The sequence below is a fragment of the Akebia trifoliata genome, chromosome 15, assembly GCF_017979445.1.
Source record: "Akebia trifoliata isolate Shusen 1 chromosome 15, ASM1797944v1, whole genome shotgun sequence".
Taxonomy (NCBI): domain Eukaryota; kingdom Viridiplantae; phylum Streptophyta; class Magnoliopsida; order Ranunculales; family Lardizabalaceae; genus Akebia; species Akebia trifoliata.
Genome location: NC_141389.1, coordinates 20,943,424 through 20,959,051, shown reverse-complemented (window position 1 = coordinate 20,959,051; position 15,628 = coordinate 20,943,424). Strand labels below are relative to the sequence as shown.

At 34.3% G+C, this 15,628-nt stretch overlaps 1 long non-coding RNA gene across 1 annotated transcript; it reads left to right on the top strand.

The window, feature by feature from the left end:
• The first annotated feature begins 1,311 nt into the window (after window positions 1–1,311).
• Window positions 1,312–8,885, top strand: LOC147384574 (uncharacterized). The gene is made up of 2 exons (XR_015172969.1): window positions 1,312–4,203; window positions 8,459–8,885. It is a non-coding gene; the product is annotated as an uncharacterized LOC147384574 (long non-coding RNA).
• Window positions 8,886–15,628: the final 6,743 nt, after the last annotated feature.

Here is a 15,628-nt window from a genome sequence, read left to right as displayed (position 1 = left end):
AGATTGGTTATGTTTCAAAGGGATGTTAACACTTAATGGTGACTTGTTTCATATAAGATGTAGTGCTCACATTTTAAATTTAATTGTTCAAGATGGGTTAAAAGAGATCAATGAAATTTTGAATAAGATTCGAGAAAGTATAAAGTTCGTAAAATCTTCTGCATCTAGAGGTCAAAAATTTGCAAGTACATTAGCCCATACTAGGTTGATTGAAAAAGGGGTGTCCAGGGATGTGCCAAACAGATGGAATTATACCTATTTGATGGTTGATAGTGCTTTGGCCGTACGTTCAGCATATGAACGATTGGCGGAGTTGGCTCTTGATTACAAATGTTTACCATATTCAGAAGAATGGGAAGAAGGGAGAGTTATTTGTGACTATTTGAGAGTATTTTATGATACTATTCTTCACTTCTCAGGAGTCAAATATCCAACGGCTAACTTATATTTTAAAAGTGTATGTGATATTTATGATAACACTATTCTATGGCTTGTCTTTGAGCATGATTATGTGTGTCAAATGACCTTCAAAATGATTGAAAAATTTGACAAATATTGTAGTAATAGCAACTTGTTGATGAGTATTGGTGTGGTTCTTGATCCATGTTGTAAAATGGAGTTCATTGAGTTTATATTTTCTAGAGGTTACGGGGAAGATGCTGACATACACATTAATAAAATTAAGAAATCAATAAATGAATAAGAATGGTCTTGTGGGTTAGGCTTAGGAATAAGAATGGTCTTGTGGGTTTAGTACAAGGATTTTTATTATTATCGATTTACCTATTTAAGTGTGGAATTCAATCTACTTTCTATTGGGTTAATAAATTCCTCTAGAGTTTTAATGAATTTGGGATGAAGTACATGGTCATAAATGTGATGACTTATAAAGAACAATGTATACTTGTAAAACTATTGTATGGTGTATTTTGACGGATAGGATCTTTAGTTCAAAACTACATGTCATTATGCGTCCTGATAAACTTTGAAATGCTCACACTAGATGAAGGTTCACATCTTTATATATACTCTAGTTTAATTTTATTCTTATGTCCATGGTTTAAAATTTCGTCTCGTTTCGTATGAAACATTTCGGAATTTTAGTTTGTCAAAGACGAAACAATCTCCAAAACGAAAAAAAAACAAAGTTTCGACCATTTTTTTTCTGATTTTTCTTGATTTACAAGGGAGATTTGGCGGTGAAAAACAGAGAAATGGGGAGATTGAGAGGTACCTGACCGGATGCGTGCTAACGTTAGGGGTTTCTTCCCTCTCCTAGTATTTTTTTCATCTAAAAACTTTGAAGCCTTCTAAAAAAGATTTGGTTATTTAAATGTTATCCTCTTATTTTTGTAAATAGTTGAGATACCCTTGTGTTTTAAACTGATAATATACCCCATTGACCACAATCTCATTTGAAAGATTAAAAAAAAAAATATTAATTCAATGTATCAAATGTTTCGGGATTGTTTTGATTTTTGAAGAAATTGAAACACTGGATCGAAGTGAGCTTTTAAACCATGCTTATGTCCAATTTTTTTTTCTTAAATTATTTTGAAAATTGTGGGGCGATTGTTGGAAATTTTCTAGCTGTAATTTTGTATTTTACCAACGATGCTTTTGGATTTTATAAGAACATCTTTTGATTGATTTCATTTTTTATTTTTATTTTTTAAAACACATTGTCTTTTTCAATTAGTTACAAAAATAAATGTTTGAAGTATATGAAGAGTAAGCTTTTAACTAAAAATTTACTCCCACGTGGAATAGGGAGAACAATCTCTTAACTAATAACTGATTTCACATCATTGTTATTTATTATTCAAAAAGAAAGACTTTGATGTATAAGGGGGTGGCGTCATTGCACTTGGACATTGAGCATGTACATAGCGTGTTTATGAGACACACTTCACAATTTGTACGTACGCATCATCTCGAGGAGTCACTTTCGATTTTGAAAATTTATCATCAATGTTTTATCTTTTGATTGTTGGATGATCAATTGGGTTGGTTGATAGATTGAAGTGCTTAACCATGCTTAATAGTCTTCTTGGATGGATTGTTGGGTCCTTTACCATCAAATGATAATTAGTTAAATATACCCTCCAAAAAAAGAAAAAGATAATTAGTTAAATAGAGTTGACCATGAACCAACTGGTGAAAGTGTTGATCATGAGTTAAACAGGGTTAATTGTGGGTCAAACTGCTGTCTATTGACATCGGGAAGGGATATATCCCTCCTGGTTGACTGTTAGAGGTTGGTGCCCACCTAGAAGAGTGTGTTCCTCTCTCAATGTTCCTTAGAAAACTTAGATCGTGATTGTTGTGGAGTGGTCATGATGTTTGTTTAGACAAATACAATTTTTTTTAATAAGTATAGACAAATACATTGACTTTATATAAATAGATTTCAAAACCCATTTTCAACATAAAAAATCAGACCTCTCTATTTTGAATTGGGCATTCAAATTGTGTTTGGGTCTATATTCTTAGTTTAGAAATACTAAGAGGTAATAGAGAAATTGGACTTCATTGTATCTGGAGAAACATGTTTACTAGCAACCCGTTTGTATCCATGCCCAAAGGGTACAATTGTACAAATAACATTTAAAGATAACGTCAATCTCAATTCACCTTGAAAAATAATTATCCTTTTCTTTGCTTCTCGATAGCATTGCTTCCGTACATATTTTCCTACACTTTGTCAATGCAGAAAAAAAAAAAACTCCTTTCCATATCTTCGTTGTTTTAGGGGAGGGGCTTATTTATGCAACACAAAAACACTCTATTCTCCATTTCTTTTATTTATTTTTTTCACACGCACCCTATTCTAGTTTTTCTTTTCCCAATTAACTTTGCTTTTTGGTTTCTTCTCTTCTTCCCAATAAAAAGGACATTAGATTTTGTTTAAAGAATTAAAAATAAACCCATAGTGAACTGATGATCAAGTTACATAATAGTTAATAATTTTCTTTTGTTTAGTTTGGTACGTCATCACTTTTTTCTTTAAATTATTTTTTGTTTATTTTTCATAATTTGTATTATTTAATTTTTATGAAAAAAATAACGAAGAAATGATTAAATAATATACTCCCACTTACGCTAAAAGTGGATCCCACTCTAATAACTCCAAAAAAAAATTAAATACATGCACTAAGATACAAAGGACTCTACGACAACAATGAAAACACTTTTTCACTCTTTCATGTACTAGGGGATTTCACATGGAAAAGGAAATGTTTGATACTAATGGATTTGGTTAGTTATAGACCTTCGGGCGTTGGATCTAATCCTCCACGAATAGTAAGAAATTTTGCATGATGGAAGTGTAAAGGTTTTTTTTGTAAAAAGTTGCTCTTAAAATTGTGCCCATAATGTTTCCTCACTGCCTTGATCAAAGTAATGTAGGGTTCATTTATAGCTAGAGGAATTTGGAAGGGAGTTGAGAAATGATAAAAAAGCTACTGCAACTGTGTAATGCTATCCAAATCAAGTCTTTCTAAAATAATTGCTTTATAGCCCCTACCTTGTTGGCACTGTCACAAAATTCTTCGATTTTTCTTACAAAAATTTTGAAAATTCTGACGAATGAGGGACCAACCGATTATTGGGTATACCATCGTCTTCAACCTTTCATTCTTCTTCTTCCAAAATCTTATTAATTTATTTTTTCATTGCCAAATTAAGAACCTTTATTTTTCCCTAAAAAACCATCATTTTCAACCGTAAATTTTTTTATCCACCAACCAGACATTTGATCTTATTCATCCTTCAATTCTCAAGAACAACATAGAACTTTTAGGAAAGTTGTAAATGATGGATTTTTGTTAAGAAACCCAAAAGCATCATTTGTATAATCCCCAAAAAATTTCAGGAACTTCCCTGGATTTATCCGAATTGATCTCAGTTGAATAATTGTCAAGTCCGAACTTGGTTACTATGTTTATGGGGACTTGATTCTTTAGCAAGTTTTCTGTACTTGTATCAATTATATTGTTTCCTAACACATGATCATAGAAGCTATTGTGTAGAATATTGAAAGAAATTGTTTGAATGAAGCTTTTGATCTATTGCATGCGTAATTGAATGGATTTTTTATATTCCATGTTTTGAGTGTTGGTGACATTTTTGTGCAGGTCTGCTGGAGTGTCTGAGAAGAAGAAATGATGAAAATGGCCCTTCTTTTATGAAGATCATTTAGAGGTAGATTATGCAACATCTAGTGCAGTTTGACAATTAATTTTTGGGTTTCTGGATTTTAAGACCTTTATGGATGTGGAAACTTTGGAATATTTGTCTTTAGATACTTTTGTTTTTCTTCATGGCTTATGTGGTTACAGGCTTAGAATACTACTTATGGTTTTGACATGTTGAATGTGTTGAAGTATGGCTCAAAATCAATTAGGTTCAATTCAAATGTGTGTATTTTTGGGTTGGTCCAAGATAATTCGGGTTGAGCTTGTAACTTGTGTAAGTGTCCCATTTATGTAGTGCTTTTAAAAGGAGTTTTGTTTTCTTTTGTCGTAAGAAGTCTAACTTCAAGTCGAAGTCTTTTCTAGAGAAAATAGTAGAAAAAAAGAGAAAACCCAAGAGATGGGAGGTTGAGAGGTTTGGGAAGATTGAGATCTAGAAGAAGGTGAAGCTAAATGATAAAGGGAGTCCTTGTATCGATTACCCCGTTTTCTTCATAGTGAAATCGAGCTCCAACTCTCATACCTCCATGGACGTAATCTTTGGGTGAATCACGTAAAATCCCGTGTTGTGATATTGTGTTCTTACTCTTTCTTTATGTGGTTGTCTATCTACTTTGCATTTGCTACTTTTAGTTGGGTTATCCTTCATTGCTATTATCTAACAAGGCTTTGGAAGGTGTGGCATACAAGGTGCTTAGTGAAATATTCAATAGGTGTTTAATCAAATTACTAAGTGAGTTTCACAAAGGTGTTCACATACACAACTAGTGGTATCAGAGCCTAGGTTATCTAGGGGGTTTGCAATGGTGGAGAAATGTACAGCGATGATTGGAAGTTCTGGTGGGGTGAAGCCATTTGAAGGAAAATCAAACTTTACATTGTGGCAAAGGAAGATGAATAATATTCTTATCCAATAAGGGCTTCATAATTGTATTTGGGGCATTGAAACGAAGTCGGGGAATATGTCCAATGAGACATGGAAGGAATTGGATTTGAAGGCTATTAGTTCCATTGAGTTGCATGTTTTCAATGAAGTCATGTACAATGTCATGGAAGAAAATACTGTAAAGGGAATATGGGATAAGTTTGAGAAATTTTATATGAGAAAGATTGTCTAACAAATTATTCCTTAAGGACCAACTCTACGACTTAAGGATGGAGGAGGGACAAGATATCATGAAGTATTTGAACATGTTCAATAGGTGATTTAGTGATTTGTTGAAGGTAGAAGTGAAGTTTGAAAAAGAAGACAAGGCATTGGTCTTGCTGAGATCACATCCTAATTCTTTCAAACACTTTTGGACCACACTTATTTTTGGTAAGGAGATTCTTTAAATTTGAGAAGGTGGGTCAAGACCTTATCTTTCACGTGACAATGAACAAGTCAAGTGAGAAGGATGCTCAAGGAGACTCATTGCAAAGGGTTAAAGTGAGCAAAACTAAACAAAGAAGAAAGGAAAATCCGAAGGGAAAAATTCTAGATCCAAATTTAGAAGTAAAAAAGAAGTGGAGTGTTACTATTGCGGGAAGAAGGAAAATTACAAAAAAAGATTTTAGAAAGTACAAAACGGAGGTAAAAGAAAGGAAGAAAGCCGAGTCAAGCTTCATGGTATGCATAGCATCAGAAAGCGATGGAGAGCTCTTAGCGGCATCTTCGGGTGATCTCACCTTCAACTCTTGGATTTTAGATTTTGGGTGTACTTTTCATATGTGTTCTAATCGTAATTGGTTTGACTCCTATGAACTTCATGACGGTGAAGATGTTCTAATGGGTAACGATACATCATGCAAAATCATTGGAATGGGTACCGTGAAGATGAGAATGCATGATGGGGTTGTTAGAACCTTGGGTAGTATGATGCATGTGTCAACACTCAAGTAGAATTTGATATCCTTGGGCACACTCGACTTAAATGGGTGTTTATTCTCGGCAAAGGATAAAGCACTCAAGGTGTTTAAGGGAGCCATGGTGATAATGAGAGGTGTGAAAGTTGCAAATAACCTCTACAAGCTTTCGGGGAACACAATTCTAGGTGGAATTGCAATATCCACGGAGAAAGAATTTAGAACGTATGAAACTCAACTTTGGTATTTAAGACTTGGCCATATGAGTGAAAGAGCAATGGAAGAGTTACACCGAAGATAATTGTTGAAGGGTGTTGGGGCATGCAAGTTAGAATTTTGCAAGTTTTGTGTGATGAGAAAGCAAAGTAAGGTGTCATTCAAGGTTGTAAATAAAGAAATCAAGAATAAGGGATTTATAAACTACATTCATTCTGATGTGTGGGGGTCCGTACCTAGTAAATCAAAAGGTGAAGCTTACTACTTTGTCACTTTTATGGATGATTTTTCAAGAAAGATTTGGATATATTTTATGAAGGAGAAATTCGATGTCTTTGCCAAGTTTGTGGAATGCAAGACCGAGGTAGAAAATCAAATAGGGAGAAAATTCAAATACTTGAGAAGCGACAATGGAGGTGAGTATAAAGATGGCAAATTATTAAAGTTTTGCAAAGAATAAGGCATCACAAGGCATTTCACCGTGAAAAAAAATCCTCAACAAAATGGTACGGCCGAGAGGATGAATAGAACTCTCATGGAAAATGAAAGATGCATGAGACTACATACGGGGTTGCCTAAACCATTTTTGGCGGAATCGATTAATCATGCTTGTTATTTGGTTAATCGATCATCATCTAAGCTATTTGAATTTAAATGTGCCGAAAAGGTATGGACGGACAAAGAAGTTGGCTACTTTACATTGAAGGTGTTCTAATGCAAGGCACATGTTCTCATTCCTAGTGATGAGAGAAACAAGTTTTAATCAAAATCACTCAAGTGCATCTTCTTCAGATTCGAGAACGGAGTGAAGGGATTCAAAGTTTGAGATCCGGTAAACGAGAAAAAAATCCTTAGTAGAAATGTGGTCTTAGAGGAAGGTTCCAATGGCAAAGGCAAAATTCAAGAAAAATGATGGTGAGTAGTCGGTTGTTGGTGTCAAGGGAAGAACTTCAAATTCAATTTGAGGAAGGTAACAAATCTGGTGGGGATGAACAACAATAAGAGAGGGTTTATGATGAGCTTTCTAACATAGCACAAGGAAAGCCATAAAGAACCATTATACCTCTTCAAAGTATGGATAGGAAGATGAAGTACACTTTGCACTAGTGGCAAGTGAGGGAGATTTCACTAAATAGGTTATAAGGGACAAGTTTGAGCATTATTGCTTAAACTTGCATAATCTCATTGCTTGTTGAGATTGGAGGGCACCTCCCCACTTGAGGTGCACAGAGAAGAAAGGTTTCTCATCAAGGTGGAGGTGTTATAAACACATTGAGGTTTTGACGTTTCCAAGGGTTGAAGAGTTTTTTCGCCAAGGTGGAGATTGTTGAAGTATGGCTTCAAATCAATTAGGTTCAATTTAAATGTGTGTATTTTTGAGTCAATCCAAGGTAATTCGGGTTGGACTTGTAATTTATGTAAGTGATCCAATTATGTGGTGCTTGTAAAGGGGTTCTGTTTTCTTTTAATTCTAAGAAGTCTAACTTCAAGTCTAAGTCTTTTCTAGAGAAAAGAGTAAACAAAGAGAGAACCCAAGAGTGGAGAGATTGAGAGGTTTGGGAAGATTGAGATGTAGAAGTGATGGAACTAAGTGATAGAGGGGGTCCTTGTATTGATTTGTCCCGTTTTCTCTACTCTCTTCTTTAGAAAAGACTTAGACTCGAAGTTAAATTTTTTCCAACCAAAGAAAACAACCCCTTTTTAGAAGCACCGCATAAGTGGACCACTTAACATAAGTTATAAGTTCAACCCGAATTACCTTTGACCTACCCAAAAATACATATTTCTAGATCGGGTCTAATTGATTTTGATGAAGTGGGTCCTTGTATCGATTTGTTCCGTTTTCTCTACTCTCTTCTCTAGAAAAGACTTAGACTTGAAGTTAAACTTCTTCCAACAAAAGAAAACAACCCTCTTTTAGAAGCACTACGTAAGTGGGGCCACCTACATAAGTTACAAGTCCAACCCGAATTACCTTGGATCGACAAAAAAATACACACATTTGGATCGGGTCTAATTGATTTTGAGTCATACTTCAATAGAATGTTCATTTCTTGCACCATTTTTCAAAGTTGAGCTCGGGGATGATACTCTAGATCGTTATAATCTGATATCGTAAAGTAATTATTATATGGGGACAAAACTCAATTTTTGATTATTCCCATCCTCCGGATCAAGATTTTGTACTGTTGCTTATCTAACAGGATTGCTCGCCTTTGCTTACAAAGAGTGTCGGTCTCGGTTTCATGGCACTCTCGTGAGCGATGATAACGAGTTATTGTTATACCCTACTAGTCATTTAGGATTCACAGAGGAGGGAGTGGGAAATGTTCACATTTTTGCGATCCCCAATGCTCTGAAACAAGCTCTTCTAAGTTTTGCGCACGATTGGTGCATGTTGGTTTGTGTCTTATTCTTTTGGAAGGGATGTATGATCAAATTGCATCTTTGGTGCGTCTTAAGAAAGCAAAGCTTTTGTGTCCTTATGACCTTAGTGCGGTGACATGTAAATTTCTGATTGACGTTTCACGCCAGTATTATAATAGAGGCTTTGTTTGAATCTATTATGGCTTATGCCTGGGTTGTAAGCGGTCTTGGGACTAAAGGAAAGCCATAGTATATTTGATTTAATACATGTAGCCTCTCGGATGCCTCTCCTCTTGGCCGGCCCCTATTTTGATTGGTTGAGAAAACATTTTCTTGCATAGATTTATTTTTCTGAAAAAATTGCTTAAAAAGTAATTGTTTTCTCCGAGAGAATCTATGCAAGTGTTTGATTTCACGTGGGAAATTGTTTTGGTGATGAGGTAAACATGATATCATTTGCTCAAGGGTTGGTATGGCAAATATTCACCTTCATGGGAAAATTATGCTCTGGGAAAATGATTTTTTTTTTTTTTCATGAAAATGCACTCGCTGTAATTTTGTTTTTAAAGATGAGATTTATTAAAAGTATTTAGGAAATGGTCAAGATGACCATCTGAGTGGTGGTATTTTTTGGCACTTTGAAAATATAATTTAGAGCATTGAAATTCATTTTGGGGTGGTTAATCAAATGGAGAAGCAAGATTCATTCAATAGATCTCAATTTTTTGGAATAAGGTTTTTATTGATGTTTGTTTCCGAAACGGGAACAACTAGTTGCAGATGGGTGGAGTATGGCTTTTCTTCTAGGAGCAAATTATAGTTAAGATTGAAGATCTTGAAGATGACTGCTTTTGGGAAGAAAATTCAAGTGTTTTTTTAATGGTGGAAGAAAATGGCATTTAGATCATTATTCATTTAGTCCATAAGAAAAGACTCGATTCAGATTTAGGAATATAGTATCTCAAATATTCATTAAAGCAGTTATTCTCTTAATCTTGGTCTTCTTTAATGGACTAATGGGAAATGACCTCCTTACCCTCGTCTTTAACTTGAAACATTGTTCTCTACTCAAAACCAATTGTGGTACATATCTCATGGATAAAATTGCTATCCTAGACATTACCTTAAGATTAATCTACTTTAATCTTTAAAACAAAAGAATGTGATAAGATTTTGTAGTAGAAGCTGATGAGATTTTTCGATAGAAAATTTTGGGATTAAGGCGATGTCCAGAATGATGGATTGAAGATGAGATTAAAAGTTAGTTTGGTTAAGTCAAATAGCTTGAAATTGTAGTAGAAGCTGATGAGATTTTTCGATAGAAAATTTTGGGATTAAGGCGATGTCCAGAATGATGGATTGAAGATGAGATTAAAAGTTAGTTTGGTTAAGTCAAATAGCTTGAAAATGAATAGTTTTAGAAAGAATTTGTTTTTTGATTTTTGATTATAGGTTGAAAATGAAAGTATTTAAGTTGTTTTTGCAGTGTACGAAAGAAGATCAAGGTCAAAGAGGGCATGTCATCAATTTGAAAACACAAGGGTAACAATTTGATAGAGGGGATGTTTCAATCATCCTAAAAATTGAGGTGATAAGAAACAGAGCAAGGGCATGTCATCAATTTGAAAATATTGATTTCACCCAAAACAAACAAGGGCCTTTAATCACCCAATTTTTATTTTTATTTTATTATTTTCTTTTTTGCTTGGTTAGGGGGTACTTTGAAAGGGTTCTCATCAATTTGAAAACATAGAGGCATCTAAAATATATATCAAAATGTAGGGTGTCTAAAATCCAAAAATATTGAACATTGGCACATGAGTGTATCTAAAATATTCACCAAAGCATACAAGATGCCTAAAATCAAAAGAATTTTGGAGGAGGGGCAAAAAATAAAGTGGAGAGGGAGAGGGGCAACCCATTGAAAATAGAGGGGCATCTCAAATATTGACTAAAATGCAGAGGAGGTATATAAAAAGTTGAGGGGGGTGGGGGGGCAATTGCCCCATTGGCTCCGCCCCTGGTTGCACGTCACAAGTAGTCCCTTGCACTTAGGGCTGTCAATAGATAGCCGAAATCCGAATTTGAATTCGAAAAATTGAATATTATTCGAAATTTTGGAATATCGAATTCGGATTCAAATGTTATTTTAAGATTTGAATGACTTTCGGATACGAATTCGGATATTGCAAAATCCGATTCAATAATATTCGCTCCAATTTAAATATATATGTTATATATAACAAATCTTTTTTTAGAAATTATAATTATTTTATTATACAACAAAAGACAAAACTTTTGCCTTTCCATGATTCCATCTCTCTCGCACCCAAAACCTTCTTCATCTTCTCCCTCAACCTAAACGAACTAGCAGGTGGGTTTGGAGTGCGAACTGTTTCAACTTATGTTGACGGCCATTTTTCTAGCGAGGAGCGTGTTGGTACTCTATCTTTAATCTTAAACTAAAATCCTTATTTTTTTTTTCTTTCAAATCCATTGGCTTCATCCTTGAACAAAAGTTGAAGTAGGATTCAATCTCATCTTCGATGTCATCCATACAACATTTATTTTTTGTTCAAAATTTTCAAAGATTTTCTATTTTACAAAAATCAATTTTTTTACTTGATGTTTGAAAGTTGAGGATACCTGCTATTAAAATTAAAAACTAAGGGTAGAGATTGGTTTTGGAGAGAAGGAAAATCTTGGTACAAGTTGAAGATGATGGTACAGAAGGAATCAATTTTTATAGGATTTTTATCAACTCGGATATTATAGGATATCTAATAGATTTCTCGAATTCAAATCCAGACGTCGGTTCATAGGATCTGTTAGATTTCGAATTTAGATTTGGATATTGTAGAAAATTTTCGAATTCGAATTTGGATATAACACTATCCGATCGGATACATATCTGTTGACAGCCCTACTTGCACCTTAATTTTAAAACAATATTTTTTCTGTTGGGGTCCAAGGGTGATTTGTGATCTGCAACTGGTCGCTCCCAAAGTTGCAATTTGTCTTCTTTTTCCTTTCAACACATGGAGAGAGAGAGAGAGAGAGATTTCTTCTTTCAAGGTTGTACAATTTCTTTTTTATTCGGGAGTGCAATCATACCAAGTGATGGGTTACAATTGGTTTCAGGTGGTGCGCAAGTAGTTGCTCCGTTCCATGCAATATATATATGGGAATGTTCAACACCCTAAGCTTTACCCTGCACTTTAACAAACGTGTTTTGTCCTACATAGGTTAGAAGTTTTGGAATGGGCTGATTTTTGGTGAGGATGATCTCTATGATTAGAAGATCATCCTCACCAAAAATCAGCCTATTCCGAAATTTTTAGCCCCATGTTTACAAGTTGAAAAATCGTGGACCGTCCATTTTTTGTAAACCATTTTTGATGGGGTTAGAAGATTTGGAATGGGCTGATTTTTGGTGAGGGTAGAGAGTAGAGATCATTCTCACCAAAAATCAGCTTATTCTAAAACTTCTAACCCATGTAGGACAAAACACATTTGTTAAAGTGTAGGGTAAAGCTTAGGGTGGCGAACGGGACCCTATATATATATATATATGGGTCCCTATCCGTGGCCAACATTTTGGCAAACACTTTTTCAAAACATGGGTTAGAGGTCTTGGAATGGGCTGATTTTTGGTGAGGATGATCTCTACGGTGAGGAGATCATCCTCACCAAAAATCAGCTCATTCCAAAACTTCTAGCCCCATTTTACAAGTTGAAAAATCGTGAACCGTCCATTTTTTGTAAACCATTTTTGACGAGGTTAGAAGTTTTGGAATGGGCTGATTTTTGGTGATGATGATCTCCTCACCATAGAGATCATCCTCACCAAAAATCAGCCCATTCCAAGACCTCTAACCCATGTTTTGAAAAATGTGTTTGCCAAAATGTTTGCCAAACTGTTGGCCATTGAACGCTACTCTATATATATATATAGGGGGCGGTTCAAGGGCCATATGAAAAAACTTTCGTTTTTCAAAATAAGGGTTAGAGGTTTTGGATTGAGCTGATTTTTTGCAAGGATGGTCACTATGATGAGAAGATCGTCCTCACAAAAAATCAGCTCAATCAGAAACTTCTAAATCCATCAAAAGTGATTTACAAATTAGTGATAAAAATTGGTAAAAAATCGACGGTCCACATTCTAAATCACTTTTAATGGGGTTAGAAATTTCAGATTGAGCTGATTTTTTTTTTTTTTTGATGATCTTCCCATCATAGAGATCATCCTCACAAAAAATCAGCTCAATCCAAAATTTCTAACCCATATTTTAAAATTTTATTAAAAACGAAAATTTTCTCATATGTTTTCTCATATGGCCCTTGAACCTGACCCATATATATATACTTTACCCTACGTGTTTTGAGCCGAAGTCTATCTTCAATCTTAAATACCATTGGATGGATTACTTTTTAATGGCATTGAAAGCACATCACATTATGGCAGGGTAACGTTTCACAGTTTAATGAATCCTCCACTTATTTGATGGGATGGTTAAGGGATTACCTATGGTTAAACTCTTTACAACTTATCTATGGATGTAATCCTTTTGGTATGAATAGTTTATGGGTTTGGGTGTGGATGTTCCTATTTGGACATCTTGCTTGGGCGATGATTCCATTTTTTATGGTTGAAAAGAAGAGTCACAACAGGTTTTTCAAACCAGAGGGTTTGAAAAGTTCCTTTTTCTAACTTTGAATTTTCTTGATTTCCATCAAGATAAGAATTTTCAGAAACTGGGCTATTTTTATAGCATGTCTCTTTAAAGTGAAAGTGGAATTCATCCTTTGTTTTTTCCTTTCCATTCACTCGGATCTCTTCCGTTTCATCTATTTTGTCCGGATCCTCCTTTTCTTCCGAACAAAGGGAAGGGGAAGGGTCTTTTTCGGTGGATCCTTCTTGTTTCTGTTTAGTCCCCTTCGTTTCGGAAGTTGTTTCTATTTCTACATCTGTTTTTTCCTCACTTTCCCCCCTTTCTTCCGTTTCTGAGGTTTCTTTCAGTTTCTTAGTGACAATAGGCGACGGTATTCTGCCTAAATAGTAGACACAGGTGATAAATAAGAGAATACTAAAAATTCGAGCCATAGAATTTCTCAATTCTGACACAAGGTACTTATTCGATCTAATAGAATGATTTTGCCGTATCCAGAATAATACCAATCCAACCCATTTCATGAATAAAATGTGACCAATTAACCAACCAACAAAACTACTTGTTACAAATAACATCTTGTTGTTGCATCGAAGAATCAAATATGCAGTATTTATAGGCAAAAGTATTCGGTTATTGGGGAACAATCAATATACTTCTAATGTCGAATCAGGATCAACTAGGACAAAAATAAAGCATTGGGTCAAACTCTTCTTTAGTGTCAAGGTAATAACTATGAATAGTCATCGACTCCCAGGAAAAGGTAGAAGACTGGGAGGACCTATTATGGGACATACAATGCATTATAGACATATGATCATTACGCTTCAACTGAGTATTCTATTCCATCTCTTAGAAATAAAATAACTTAAAATCAAAATACTTAATAACACGGCGATACATTTATACAAAACTTCTACATTTATACATTTATACATTTTATTTAAGATTTAAAATCTTAAAATGTGTCATTGAGCCCACATGGGTTATCACATTGTCAATCTAACACTACAACCTTCTAGACTTTATGAAAAACCTTCTATTCAAGAAAATAAAAAAAAGATTTTTCAAGCTTCATCCAAGAAATTGAAAATGGACGACTAACGAACACTCAAATTTAAAAATAAAATTCAACAGTAAAAAATATATATTTTTTCATTTGTTTTTAAGTTCATAGAATTTCATCCTCCACATAACTCTGTGGCATCGTATCATGTTTTTAAATGCCACAAGGTGGTTCGATTAGAAAATTTCCATTTTCCACTATGGTAAGTGAGAAATTTTCTCTCTTATTACTGATGTCATTTGTGTCACATGTCAAATGGTTGTTGGGTTATAAGTATAAAAAAAAAAAAAAAAACCACTTGTTCTTGAAGCGTACTGATCCCCATTTAAAGGAACCTAACGTTTAGTTGACGAGAGCAGATCCTCTATGGTACACTTTCACAACAATTCCCTGTACTGCCATTTAAGTAGTAGAGATTGGCATATTGAAAATAAAATCTAACACTTTAGTCTTGTATGGATCATTGTAGATCAGATTTTAAAAAAAATAAAATTGAAAAAAAGACATTTTTTAGAGTCTGATGGAGGCCTCGAAAATTTCCATGACCTCCAAATTTTTGTGGTGTGTGACGTGGCTCTCCCTCAAACATCCGCTCCCGTCGTTGACAAGTGCGCAAAAGGAATTTCTATTTTCACATCAATTTTTATTGATAACACAACAATATTAAAATTTATACCTACATTTACATGTGGGAATAACTCTTCTTTCTTCCCACAACAAGTCCTTCTCTTCTTTAAACACAAATCACAAAGATAAAATGCAACAACAATTGCTCTCACAGATTGAATTTGGACTCTTAAATACTTTAAAGATATGTCGAGTGTTGATCCTAGGACTTAGGTTCAAAACCTATTGATCTTATTGTCACGCTTGCCCTTGTTTGCCTAGCAAAAAAAAAAAAAAAAGTTACTTAAAGGACCTCGACAGAAGGATTTCTTTTTAATTAATCCCAAAGTTCTTTTAGTAGTCTATTTAATAAAACTTTTATTTCTAATTAGTTCTTGAATCCCACTCCAGACATTTCTCACGTTTAAAATTTCGAAACTACCCTAATCATTCAAATTCATCATTTTCATCCAAAGAATTAGATTTTTGGCATTCCAATCAAGTTTCGGAGACTCCATTCCGATAGAAAGGATTTGGGAATGAAGAAGAAGCCATTTTCAAGCATTTTTAAGATGTTTGTAAAAAGTTTAGACTTTTTCAAACATTTTACTTCGTTTTTATATGAAAATTGATCAATGATGATTCTTTTGTTTTGAAATCATCTA